The sequence below is a fragment of the Oryctolagus cuniculus genome, chromosome 3, assembly GCF_051225735.1.
Source record: "Oryctolagus cuniculus isolate XC-2025 breed Fujian yellow rabbit chromosome 3, ASM5122573v1, whole genome shotgun sequence".
Classification (NCBI taxonomy): domain Eukaryota; kingdom Metazoa; phylum Chordata; class Mammalia; order Lagomorpha; family Leporidae; genus Oryctolagus; species Oryctolagus cuniculus.
Genome location: NC_142869.1, coordinates 72,405,359 through 72,418,429, shown reverse-complemented (window position 1 = coordinate 72,418,429; position 13,071 = coordinate 72,405,359). Strand labels below are relative to the sequence as shown.

The 13,071-nt window shown below is 44.4% G+C and overlaps 1 protein-coding gene across 5 annotated transcripts in view; it reads left to right on the top strand.

The window, feature by feature from the left end:
* CERS6 (ceramide synthase 6) overlaps window positions 1-13,071 on the top strand; it is a 338,155-nt gene that overhangs the window by 182,837 nt on the left and 142,247 nt on the right. The window lies entirely within an intron of this gene.

Sequence of the window (13,071 nt, the reverse complement as noted above, 5' to 3'; positions counted from 1 at the left end):
CTATAAAATATTTTTCAGTTGATTCTATATAGTAGATCATTACACTGTTTCTAATGAAAGATGTTGCTAAGCCCGGTCTCCACTCTAGCTGGTTTTCAGAACCTAAGGAAATCCATCTGATGCTTTGAAAAAAGTTTTGTCAACATAAAACTTGAAAACATCAGTTGTTGCAATGTATGTTATTACTACAACTTTCACCAGTAAAACTTACCTTACCGAGTTACTGACAGACCTAAACCAGTAGCTGGTGGAAAACTTAGTTCTTTTATGGACTGTGTTTTCTCTGCTATTTTTCTTTGTTATCTCCCACATGAACTAGGGTAACAGAATCTATTTTTTTAAAGAATTATTCATTTATTTGCAAGTCAGATCTACAGAGAGAGAGAGAGAAAAGTCTTCCATCCAATGGTTCACTCCCCAATTGTCTGCAATGGCCGGAACTGCACTGATCCAAAGCCAGGAGCCAGGAGCTTCCTCAGGGTCTCCCACATGAATGCAGGGGCCCAAGCACTTGGGTCATCTTCCACCACTTTCCCAGCCCACAGCAGAGAGCTAGATCAGAAGAAGAGCAGCTGGGACCAGAACTGGCGCCCATATGGGATGCCGGCACCTCAGGCCAGAACGTTAACCACTGTGCCCAGTAACAGAATCTATTAAAGTCACTCTTTATGACTGCCATAGTCCTTTTTCTGGCTATTTCAATGATTATAGGTTTTATAGGTTGAGCATCCCTCATCCAAAAACCCAAAATGCTCCAAAATCCAAAACCTTTTTGAGCCAATTATCAGTGCTCATCTGGCAGAGTCTATGCAAGTATTTAAGAATCTGAAAACCCCTGAAATCTGGGAACACTCCTGGCCCAAGCATCTCAGATAAGGGATATTCAACCTCCTATTAACGATTTGGGCTGCTTAAATTTGGCTCACGAAGACTTATCTCATAGTTGTTACACACATTAAACCATAGTGATTTGGCTTAAAGTAGGAAATTTTTTTTTTTTTTTTGACAGGCAGAGTGGACAGTGAGAGAGAGAGACAGAGAGAAAGGTCTTCCTTTTGCCATTGGTTCACCCTCCAATGGCCGCCGCGGTCGGCGCGCTGCGGCCGGCGCACCGCGCTGATCCGATGGCAGGAGCCAGGAGCCAGGTGCTTTTCCTGGTCTCCCATGGGGTGCAGGGCCCAAGCACCTGGGCCATCCTCCACTGCACTCCCTGGCCACAGCAGAGGGCTGGCCTGGAAGAGGGGCAACCGGGACAGAATCCGGCGCCCCGACCGGGACTAGAACCCGGTGTGCCGGCGCCGCAAGGCGGAGGATTAGCCTAGTGAGCCGCGGCGCCGGCCTAGGAAATTATTTTTTAAATACCTTTTGTGTTAACCTCCAGAACAGTTATTTATTTTTTTTAAAGATTTATTCATTTATTTGAAAGTCAGAGTTACACAGAGAGAGGAGAGGCAGAGAGAGAGAGAGAGAGAGAGGTCCTCCATCTGATGGTTCACTCCCCAACTGGCCGCAAAGGCCAGAGCTTCGCCGATCCGAAGCCAGAAGCCAGGAGCTTCTTTCAGGTCTCCCACATGGGTGCAGGGGCCCAAGCACTTGGGCCATCTTTTCTGCTTTCCTAGGCCATTGGAAGTGGAGTAGCTGGATCTTGAACCAGCACCCATATGGGGTGCTGGCGCTTCAGGCCAGGGTGTTAACCCACTGAGCCACAGCGCAGGCCCCTAGAACAGTTATTTCTTAGAAATGTATTTTGAAAATAGACTATTGCCGAATGGCATGCCTGACTGTAAATGTTCTTGTAAACATGGACATGAACAGTTCTAATACATATCTTGTTTGGAAGGTGGGGAAGGTGGACCGTGAGAGCCAGGAGCTCCTTCGTGCCCTTTCCCCCAGGCCTGCTGGATATGGTCTCCTTTAGTTCTCATATGCAGGCAGAAGTGTAGCTGTCTGTCATTAGACGGAAACGCCTGCCACTTCACTGTGGTTTGCTCTATCCCTGAGCAAACAGAATAGAAAGAGAATAGTTTTATGCACCAGTCCTTGATGGGTTGATAGAAAGCTGTAAAAGGGCTGGTCAATGGGGTGCTTGCTTAGAAACTGATTTTCCTCAAAGTATATCCGTTTTCTTTCACCTGCCTCTGGTTACAACAAATGCTTAAAGGGGGGGGGGGGGAGCAAAAGTTGATAGCTAGAGTTTGTTCTTCCTATTGATTAGCTTGCATTGGGGCTTGCTTTCTTTAATGACATCTAAATGGCACTTAGTTTTGGAAGAGCTGCATAGCTCAGTCTTAGTCACAATGGAACGTGGAAATGGTCCTGATACAGATAAGCCGTCTTCTGCGGCCATTTCATTTGACAGCGAGGAAGAGCTATCCAAGGAGGATAGGTAGCATTCTGAAAGTCACACCATGAGTTCATTGAAGACTGAAGCATGCTGGTGCTGCGGCTCACTAGGCTAATCCTTCGCCTGCAGCACTGGCACCCCGGGTTCTAGTCCCAGTCAGGGCGCCGGATTCTGTCCCGGTTGCCCCTCTTCCAGTCCAGCTCTCTGCTGTGGCCCGGGAGGGCAGTGGAGGATGGCCCAAGTACTTGGGCCCTGCACCCCATGGGAGACCAGGAGGAAGCACCTGGCTCCTGGCTTCGAATCAGCGCAGCGTGCAGACCGTAATGCACCAGCTGTAACTGCCACTTTGGGGGTGAACCAACAGAAGGAAGACCTTTCTCTCTGTCTCTCTCTCTCTCACTAACTCTACCTGTCAAAAAAAAAAAAAAAAAAAGACTGAAGCACAAAGTAAACATATTGCAGTCTTTTATTCAAGTCTTTTCTCTGCTTCACCAGGCTTCCCTGACCTCCCACTATGACTTTCAATGGCTTCTTTCTTTGGATAACTTAGCAAACTTGACCTACAAAGTAATTATTGCATTTATAGAATTTTAAGTACTTTAGTAAATATTTTTTAAAATGTTGTGGCCATTTGTGGAATGAACCAGCAGATGGAAGATCGCTCTATCTCTGTCTCTCTCCCCCTCTCTCTCCATCTTCTCTCCCCCTCTCTCTCCATCTTCTCTCCCCACCCCCGGTTACTCTGCCTTACAAATAAATAAGTAGCTTTTTAAAATATTTATTGATTTACTTGAAAGGCAGAGTTAGAGAGAGAGATCTTCTATCTGGTTCACTGCCCAAATGACCACAACGGTTGGGGTTGGACCAGGCCAAAACCAGGAACCAGGAACTTCATCCAGGTCTTCCACATGAGTGCAGGAGCCCAAACACTTGGGCCATCTTGTACTGTTTTCCCAGGCCACTAGCAGGAAGTGGGACAGAAATGGAGCAGCCAGGAATCGAATACTGATTTGATGTGGGATGCCAGCATTGCAAGCAACAGCTTCACCTGTTACGCCACAACACCGGCCCCAATAAATAAATCTTAAAAATATTTTCATCATCTTTCTTGGAGTTGACAGTCCTTGTATGTCTGTCTATCTAAACCAAGAGAAAAAATTATTATGGGTATAGCATCTGAAATAACAAAAACAAGGAAATTAAAATTTTCAGAGTGCCCTACATGTTTTGAAATAAGATACACACATTTCCATTAGTATATAATAAATTTGTCTTTGTGTTCAGATTTTTCCAGAAAGTATAGTAGGAAAATTCTCAATAGCAGAGTAATGGACCAGTTAAGGGAGAGGCTACAGTTGACCTTTACTGCCAATATATAAAAACTGTGTACTTAATATTAAGGGTAAGCATTTAGCCTAGCAGTTAAGATACTAGTTAATGTGCCCATTTCCTGGGGCCAGCATTGGTCCTGGCTCTGGGCTTCTCATCCAGCTCCCTGCTGATGCACCTGGAAGGCAGCAGAAAATAGTTCAAGTACTTGGGCTCTTGCCATCCATGAGAGAGACCAGGATGGAGTTTCTTAGTCCTGGCTTCAGCCTGGTCCAGCCTTGGTCATTATGGCCATTTGGGGAGGGAAACAGTGGATGGAAGATCTTTCTCTCTGTCTGTCCTTCTCTCTCTTTGTCACTCTGCCTTTCAAATAAATTAATTAATTTTAAAAAAGAAAAAAAAAAAGTGCCATGTCCTACATCATAGTACCTGGATTCAGTACCTGGATCCCACTTCTAACTCCAGCTTCCTGCTAATGCAGACCCGGGGAGGCAGCAGTGATGGCTCAGCTGGGCCCCTTCCACCTGAGTAGGCGACCTGAGTTGATTTCCTGGCTACTGGCTTGAGCCTGGCCCAGCCCCTGCCATCATGGACTTTTAGGAGTGAGCCAGTGTTTGGGAGTGTGTGCTGTCTTTCTGTCTGCTTCTCTAGTTTAAATAGATAGATAGATAAACTTTTTTTTTTTTAATGCGGATTAGTACATGGGCTGTTAGGAGTATGCCTGGACAACTTGCGTTCTGCTGCCTGTAGGTCAGGTGAACCTGATATAGCTCATCTTCTAGGATGGATTAAATAAGTGTCCTTCTTACCTAAAAGCATAGGGAGGTGGACACTATTAGGCATTGCTCTTATGGACATGTTAGAGAACTATTAAGTAAAGTTATTGCCAGCTTTAAGTAGTTATAGAAGGTAAGCCTGACCAAGAGTCTGTTTCAGTGACAGCTGTGTACCTGTACCAGTGACTTTGCCCATAAATATGATTGGCAGAGATAGGTACCTTTGTGAAAGATGACCCGGGATCTCTTAAGGTATGCCAGAGGCCTAGCATATGATGTACGCATACAGATTAGCATATTTTCCTAGGTCCTGAAAGAAACCTCATATCAAGCCATAAAAATTGAATAAGATACCTTTCACTTACTGTTACCTTTTTATTTTTCATTTGAGGATCAACTTTCTATTAGGGAGAATTCTCTCTCTCTCTCTCTCTCTCTTTTTTTTTTTTTTTTTTTTTTGGAGTTCCATGATATATTTTTTTAAAATATAGTGTAAAAGGAAGGTGTTACAGGGATTCAAGTGAACTTTTTTTTTATAATTACATGCTAGGTTAATTATGAACTTTTTGACCATGTGGTACGTTTTTTATGAATCCAGGTGCATGTAAATAATTAAAGGAGGCGTTACTCAAGGTATACCTATACCTAACTTGTGAATCAGTCAGGGGCCCATTAGGCAATAGCAACCAGGAGCGTTATTTTAGGAGCGACTCTTACATAATAACCGTCATCCAGGGGAACCACTAAGGCTGTTACTCAGAGCAATTGATCTGCCTGCTGACTGTTTACTACCAGTCTGTGATGAGGTAAAGAGCTGGCACTTGCATGTAAATCCACTCCCTGCCTGTCTTTGAGAGAGTCTGTTATAAAGAAGCGTCAGCCGTGTGCTTGGTGACGTAGTTAATCTACACTCTGGTGCAAGCTCTGATGTGGATGCAGACCAGTCACAACCACTTCAAGGACTGGCCCTCATCCATTCGCACTGCCCTGAGGTATCATGGCACTGTTCTCGCTCAGAGGACCAGGGGGTTGCAGGAAAAGGTTCAGTTATAGGAGCCTAGACGCTCAAAGGAAGAGCCAGGGAGCCAGATAAGACTTCTGAGAAGGAAACAGTGATCAGCTGGTGTCTTGGGAGGAACACAGAAAGGCTGGCCTGGGAATGCAGAAAAGCTGCAAACTGGAACCAGCTGTTCCCGCGGAGTGAAGATGTACTGCGGGGGGATGATGGCCAGAACCGGAGGCCGGACAGAAAGGGTCGAGTTCCAGCTCCCCCTTGCAGCCTTGCAGCCTTTCCCTGGTGCTCTCCAGAGGCCAAACGCAGCAGTGCACCGACTCCTTAGAGCCAACAGAAGTCCCAGCTCTGAGGCTGAGAGCAGTATCAAACACTAGCCTGACTGTTCCTGTACATTCCACGTGCTCTGATAATGTGCTGTGATTCACTTTATTACTCCGGTAAACATGCTGGTTTCCACTACCGTGTCAACCTCATGACTAACTACTGGGTGAAAATCCGCGGTTGGAAGATACCCCGCTAGACTGAGCCCTCCACTCATCCCCTCAGCCCTTACGAATCTGACCTGAACTCAGGTGTGTAGCTCTTGTTGTTCATATGTTGTGCTTTTCAAAGGTCAACCAAAAAATGTCACAGGCTGTTCCCTTGGTGTCCTGCTCCTAGATGTTCTCTTCTGCTTATAGCTGGGAATCTTTCTGAAATAGAAACAAGGTTGTCATTCTTTGGCCTATTTTGAGAGTGGAAATAAAATTTTTCCAGCCATTAGAATGTGTGTACATTTAAAATTTTGGTGGTTTTTTTTTTTATGCCTTTAAAAAAATCTTGAACTAGCTTGGGCTGTCACTTGAGGAGAGTTGAAATTTAGTTTCACCTGTGAAAATGTTCTTTAAGGAGCCAGCACTGTGGCTCACTTGGTTAATCCTCCGCCTGCGGTGCTGGCATCCCATATGGGCACTGGGTTCTAGTCCCGGTTGCCCCTCTTCCAGTCCAGCTCTCTGCTGTGGCCCGGGAGGGCAGTGGAGGATGGCCCAAGTGCTTGGGCCCTGCACCCGCATGGGAGACCAGGAGGAAGCACCTGGCTCCTGGCTTCAGATTGGCGCAGCGCCAGCTGTAGCGGCCATTTGGGGAGTGAACCAGCGGAAGGAAGACCTCTCTCTCTGTCTCTCTCTCACTGTCTATAACTCTACCTGTCAAATAAATTTTTAAAAAATGTTAAGAAATGCACATGACATGGAATACCAACATGGGGAAAGGACCCTAAAGACCAGCTGTCCCAAGGCTCTCACTTCCGAAAAGGAGATACAGCAGCAGCAGCATGAAGTGACTTGCCTGAGGCAAAGCTAGAAGCCCGTTTCATGGGCGGTAGACTCTCTAGGTCAGTTCAGAAAAAGAAAAAAAAAAAACAAGTTTCAAAAGCTAACAGTTCACATGATAATAACAATTTTATTCTTAGTAAGTTGACCTTACTCATTAAGAGTTAAAGTTCATATCAATATAGAAGAACATTCCATTAGAAATAAGATTGAGGGTTCAGTCTTGATGCTTCTCAGACCTTTGCTCTCCAAGGCATTGTTTTCCCCATCTGTAAAATGGGACGGTAATGCTTGTCCTGACTCCGTAAGCTTGTACAGGAAGGAGTGCACTGGAGACGTAAAGTACTTTGAAATATCAGGCATATCAAGTGCTCTGGAATATGAGACACTAATTATTATTGATCAAGAGATGGGCTCTGCTGGGATTTGTGAATGCCTAAATCTACTATAATCCCTTCACATGAAAATTTAAGCACTGAAATTTCTGCTGCCTCCTCATCAGTAAAGTTCCTTGGGGTGGGGAGGCTCTGCTATTTGGAAACAGGCAGACTTTCTGGAACAACAATGGCCTGGAATAACTTCAGGAAGTTCTTCAGTGCCGCCGCTCATCGCGTTTTCTGTTCTCGCTGCTACCCACGTCTGCCTTCTTGCATATTTTCTGATTCCCTTCATACTGTTCGTTTGTCCTATTCTGTTTTCCTACTGTATTGGCTTGCAGCTGGCATTGCACTTGAGAGCATTCTTAGGCCAGTGAGAAAATCAGGATAACGTGACACAGTGAGGGCCCTGAAGAGGGAGTCGGAAGGCCTGGGTATGAGAGCTGATTCTCCCATTAATCAGCTCCAGGACCTTATGTTTTTAATCTCTGGGGATTTCATTGCTTCATTTCTAAAATAAGTAATGTGGGCTAACACACCACCTTTCCAGTTCCTAATTCAGTGAAGAATTTGAAATGGCAATAGTCCATGGTACACTTAGAAGGCAGCAAGATGATGTAGGAAAATCATAAATATGTCCAGATATTTTGACCTGGCAGTTGAGTTCCTGTGAATTCATTGTGAGGGAATAATCACAAAGGAGCATAAAGCATGTATGTGTAAAGAAGTATTACAACTTACATAATTAAATTTACATATATAGAATCTAAAATAGCAAATCTGAATCAGAACTTAAAGCAACTCCAGTGTCTAATATTAATAAAATATTAATATATAAAATATAATTAATTAAAGTGATTAATCTGATTAAAATATTATTATCAAGTGACAAGATAGCATATAATCATTTAAAAATAATAACGTGGGGCTCGTGCTGTGGTGTAGTGGGTAAAGCCACCGCCTGCAGTGTAGGCATCCCATGTGGGTGCCAGTTCGGGTCCCGGCTGCTCCACTTCTGATCCAGCTCTCTGCTGTGGCCAGGGAAAGCAGTAGAAGACAGCACAAATACTTGGGCCCCTGCACCCACATGGGAGACCCTGAGGACGCTCCTGCCTCTTGGTTTTGGATCGGCACAGCTCCAGCTGTTGCAGCCAATTGGAGAGTAAATCAGCAGATGAAAGACCTCTCTCTCTCTTTGTCTCTCCTTCTCTCTCTCTGTAACTCTGACTTTTAAATAAATAGATAAATCAAAAGAAGAAGAAGAAGAAGAAGGCCCAAGTCCTTGGGCTGCTGCACCTGCGTGGGAGACCTGGAAGAAGCTTCTGGCTCCTGGCTTTGGTCTGGACCAGCCCTGGCCCTTGAGGCCATTTAGGGAGTTAACCGGCAGATGGAAGACCTCTCTCTCTCTCTGTAAACCCCTCCTTTCAAACAAATACATTTTTTTAAATGCTTATTATAACTTTATGTGAAACTAATAAACTCATTGTGATGATTATATTTACAAATAAATGAAGGCAAAAGATAAAAATGAAGACTTTTCAGAGAGATATAAATATGGATAATTTTTTTCAAGTTATCTTCATTACTTTATTTTCTGTTAAACAAAATTAACCCTAAGATGTAGGAATTAGAATGGAAGTGACAATTTAAAAATTTATGTATACTTGTGTTATAACAGCATAAGGTTGTGGATTCTGAAAAAAGAAAATGAAAATTTAAATCTGGATCCTCCTTAGATGGGGAAGAAATATGAAGCTTGGTGAAAAGCATGCAGCTGTTCCTGTTTGTCTGAGCCTCGCTGCCCTGGCCTCTGGCTTTCCCCTAGCGTTCCCCCTATGTGCTTGCAGCGCTCAGATGCCTCAAAGTGATCCTGTGCTAGGCTTTCAAAGGAGCTTTGCAGTCTCTCACGTGACTCTGATAAGATTCAAGCTCTATTTCCATAGAAGATGCACATGATCTGCATTAGGAAATAGTTTGGAATTCTTCCTCCCACTTAGTATTTTAGAAATTCTTTTCGGGCCAGCACTGTGGCTCACTTGGTTTATCCTCTGCCTGCAGCACCAGCATCTCGTATGGGTGCCAGGTTCTAGTCTCGGCTGCTCCTCTTCCAGTCCAGCTCTCTGCTGTGGCCCGGGAGGGCAATGGAGGATGGCCCAAGTGCTTGGGCCCTGCACCCACATGGGAGACTGGGAGGAAGCACCTGGCTCCTGGCTTCGGATCGGCACAGCGCCAGCCATAGCGGCCATTTGGGGAAGGAACTAATGGAAGGAAGACCTTTCTCTCTGTCTCTTTCTCTCACTGTCTGTAACTCCACTTGTCAAATAAAAATAAAAATAAAATAAAATGATAAATTCTTTTCTTCTGGCCACGTTGTGTTGCAGCTGGCTAAAGCTACCACCTGCAGTGCCCGGCATCCCACATGAGCGTCAGTTCAAGCCCCAGCTGCCCTCTTTCTGATCCAGCTCCCTACCCGGGAAAGCAACAGAAGATGACCCAAGTGCTTTGGCCCCTGCCACCCACGTGAGAGGCCTGGATGGAGCTCTGGGCTCCTGGTTACAACCTGGTCCAGCTCCAGCCATTGTAGCCCTCTGGGGAGTGAACCAGAACATGGATAATCTCTTAAAAGAAAAATTCTTTCTCACCAAAAATAAATAAATAAATAATAAAATAAAATCTTCCTCTTTTGGAATGGGATGATGATTTGGAAACACTGTTAGCTTAGAGCATAGCTGGGATGAAATTCTGATCACTGATGGCAAAATCCTAAGAATGAAAGCCATATCGTGTACCGAGTACTCATCACTAGGCCAAGCAAGATGCTGGTCCCTTCTCATTCCTTTCTTACATGTTGTACAGTATGACTCCTCATCATTGTGAATGAAGAAGCCAAGGCTTACAAAGGACCTGTAGTTTGTGCAAGGTCACATACCTAGTCAGTGGGAGAGCTGAGGTATATATTCGGATACTTTGGCTCTGTGACCTACTTGTGTCAGCCTTTGTTTCTGACTCAGAAGAACTGCTGAGCTGATAATGGAATAGTCAATAGGAAAAAGCCAGCACTCTTTCTGATAACTCTTATTTTACAGAGTTAAACTTACTGAGCACATTCAAAAGACCCAAATTAAGAACTATACTTGCTTTCTTTATTTCCAATAGAAGTCACACTGGCAAAGCTGACTCTCTGCTTGCTGCTTTTTTAATATTTTTGTATTGCATTAGAAATCATCTCCTTATTTCCAGACTGTATATAGAAATGACTTTTTTTGGTAAAGATTTATTTATTTGAAAGTCAGAGTTACACAGAGAGAAGGAGAGGCAGAGAGAGAGAGAGAGAGAGAGAGAGAGAGAGAGAAGAGGAGAGGAGAGGAGAGGAGAGGAGAGGAGAGGAGAGATTTTCCATCTGCTGCTACACTCCCCAGTTGGCTACAATGGCTGGACTGCACCAATCCGAAGCCAGGAGCTTCTTCTGGGTCTCCCACATGGGTGCAGGGGCCCAAAGACTTGGGCCATCTTCTATTCCTTTCCCAGGCCATAGCAAAGAGCTGGATCAGAAGAGGAGCAGCTGGGACTCAAACCAGTGCCCATATGGGATGCCGGCACTGCAGGCGGCGGCTTCACCTGCTACTCCACAGTGCCAGCCCCTAGAAATGTCTTTTTCCACAAACAAAGGATAATTGTCTTCTCTCCTATGCCGTACATTTACTTTCTGTGATGTGATTGACAAGCCGTTAATATACTATTCACAGTTAAGAAGTTGATTGGGACAACATAGGATTTTGTTCATTTCCAAAAACTTGCTTTAGATGAAATTGTTCACTGCCTAGGATAAGCTAAACTTGTTTGGATGATAAAAGACATTTCATCAGCACTGAGGTTTAATGAGGTGCAGTACTTTAATTTTGTTTATATAAAACTTTCTCCAAGAACTTGAGAAGCCTTTTTCTCTGCACTGTGTTCAGCCTGTGTCTCGAGAGTGATGTTTCCCACTGGCAGCTTTCCACAGGCAGTGAGGCAGAAAGGCTTCAGACTTCATGAAGCTGAAATGGAGTTTTTCTAGGGCAGTGTGGCGCAACTGGTGGCTGCCACCTTTTGAGTGATACTTGCTTGTCTGCAATTATATGAGAGGATTTCTTTTTTCTTTTTTTTAGAGGATAAACTGTTTATATTTTTCAAAAAAGATTTATTTACTTATTTGAAAGAATATATATATATATATATATGCACACACATACACACACACAGAGAGAGAGAGAGAGAGAGGACTTTCATTTGCTAACTCACTCTCCAGATGGCCACAGCAGCCAGGGTTGAGCCAAGCCAAAGCCAGGATCCAGTACCTTCGTCTGGGTCTTCCACATGAATAGCAGGGGCCCAAACACTTGAGTCATCCTCTGTTGGCTTCTCAGGCGAATAGCAGGGAGCTGGATTGGAAGTGGAGCAGCCAGTACCTGAACCAGCGCCCATATGGGATGCTGGCATCATTGACGGTGACTTCACCTGCTATGCCACAAGGCCAGCCCACATATGAGAGGAATTCAAAGAGCTTGTGGGAAAATGAGACTAAAAGATAACTTTAAAATGTTGAAAACCATGCTTATTTGTCATAATATGCATTTTCCTTAAATGTTTTTTAAAGATTTATTTATTTTATTTGAAAGGCAGAGGCAGAGAGAGAGAGGAAGGGAGGGTGGGAGGGAGAGAGGAAGGAAGGGAGGAAGAGAGATCCAAAGCCAGGAACCAGGAGCTTCTTCTGGGTCTCCCAGGCAGGTGCAGGGGCCCAAGCACTTGGTCCATCTTCTACTGCTTTCCCAGGCCATAGTAGAGAGCTGGATCGGAAGTGGAGCAGCTGGGATTTGAACTGTTGCCCATATGGGATGCCAGCACTGCAGGCAGCAGCTTTACCCACTATGCCATAGCGCCAGTCCTCCTTGAATTTTTGAAGACCCATCATACAAGGGTTTCTGGATGGGCGCTTTGTCAAGTAATAAATCTTATCCTTTCAGATCACTTTCAATATAACAGCTTTGTAGAAACTGTGAAAGAAAAATGAACATTTCAGAGCCTACCAAAATAACCCTCATTTAACTATTAATAAACAATCATCTAAAGGCATAAGCTTCCACTTCTCAAAAGTTTAGGGCTGAACTTGACTGTGAAGAATATTCATCCTCATCTGTACACTGAGACAAAGCCACCTTTATGGGCTCCCTTTGGTTGTGGGCAGACATGCAAGTTCGTATTCATCCGCTTCCCCACAGGGGACCAGAAAATTGGTAACTCATTGAAGAGTACAGATAATTTGATATGAAATAGTGATCCATGTATCAAAATCTGTACCTGTGCATTTACTCTGCCTTAACTGAGTCATCACCAGGACTCCTCTGACACTCAAAGAAAAATCAGACGTTGAATTCAACAGTGAAAGGCTTATTCATATTCAGGTATATGTTAAGGAAGTCTGAGATCTATTGGTTTTCACATAGAGTGATCACCATGTAAAGCGTTTTCCTCATCAGCAACAATAATGAGGCAGGTGTTCTGTGCTTAAATGTAACAGCCCTCAGGGGTGGGTACTGAGATGGCCTACTTCTGCTTGTGAGACCAGAGTTCCTTCTCTACAGGGAAAGGCCTAGGGTTGTCTGGCTGTGTTTGCAGTGGGAGCAGGAGTACTTAAAACAGGTACTTACTGTGGGACAGAACAGATGTCCAGACCCCAGCAGCTCATGCTCTTATTATAGCTCTTGTGTGTGGTTCCAGGGAGATTCTACTTCAAGCATTGTCGGTACTGGGTCTGCTCCAGTGCACTGCACGTTGGGATGCATGACTTAGTGTTTATGTTTTCTCTTTTTATTTTTTTTCACTTCTCTTTTCCTTTATTAATGCACATGGGAATAGGCCTGCCTGGCAGGGCCCATGGCTG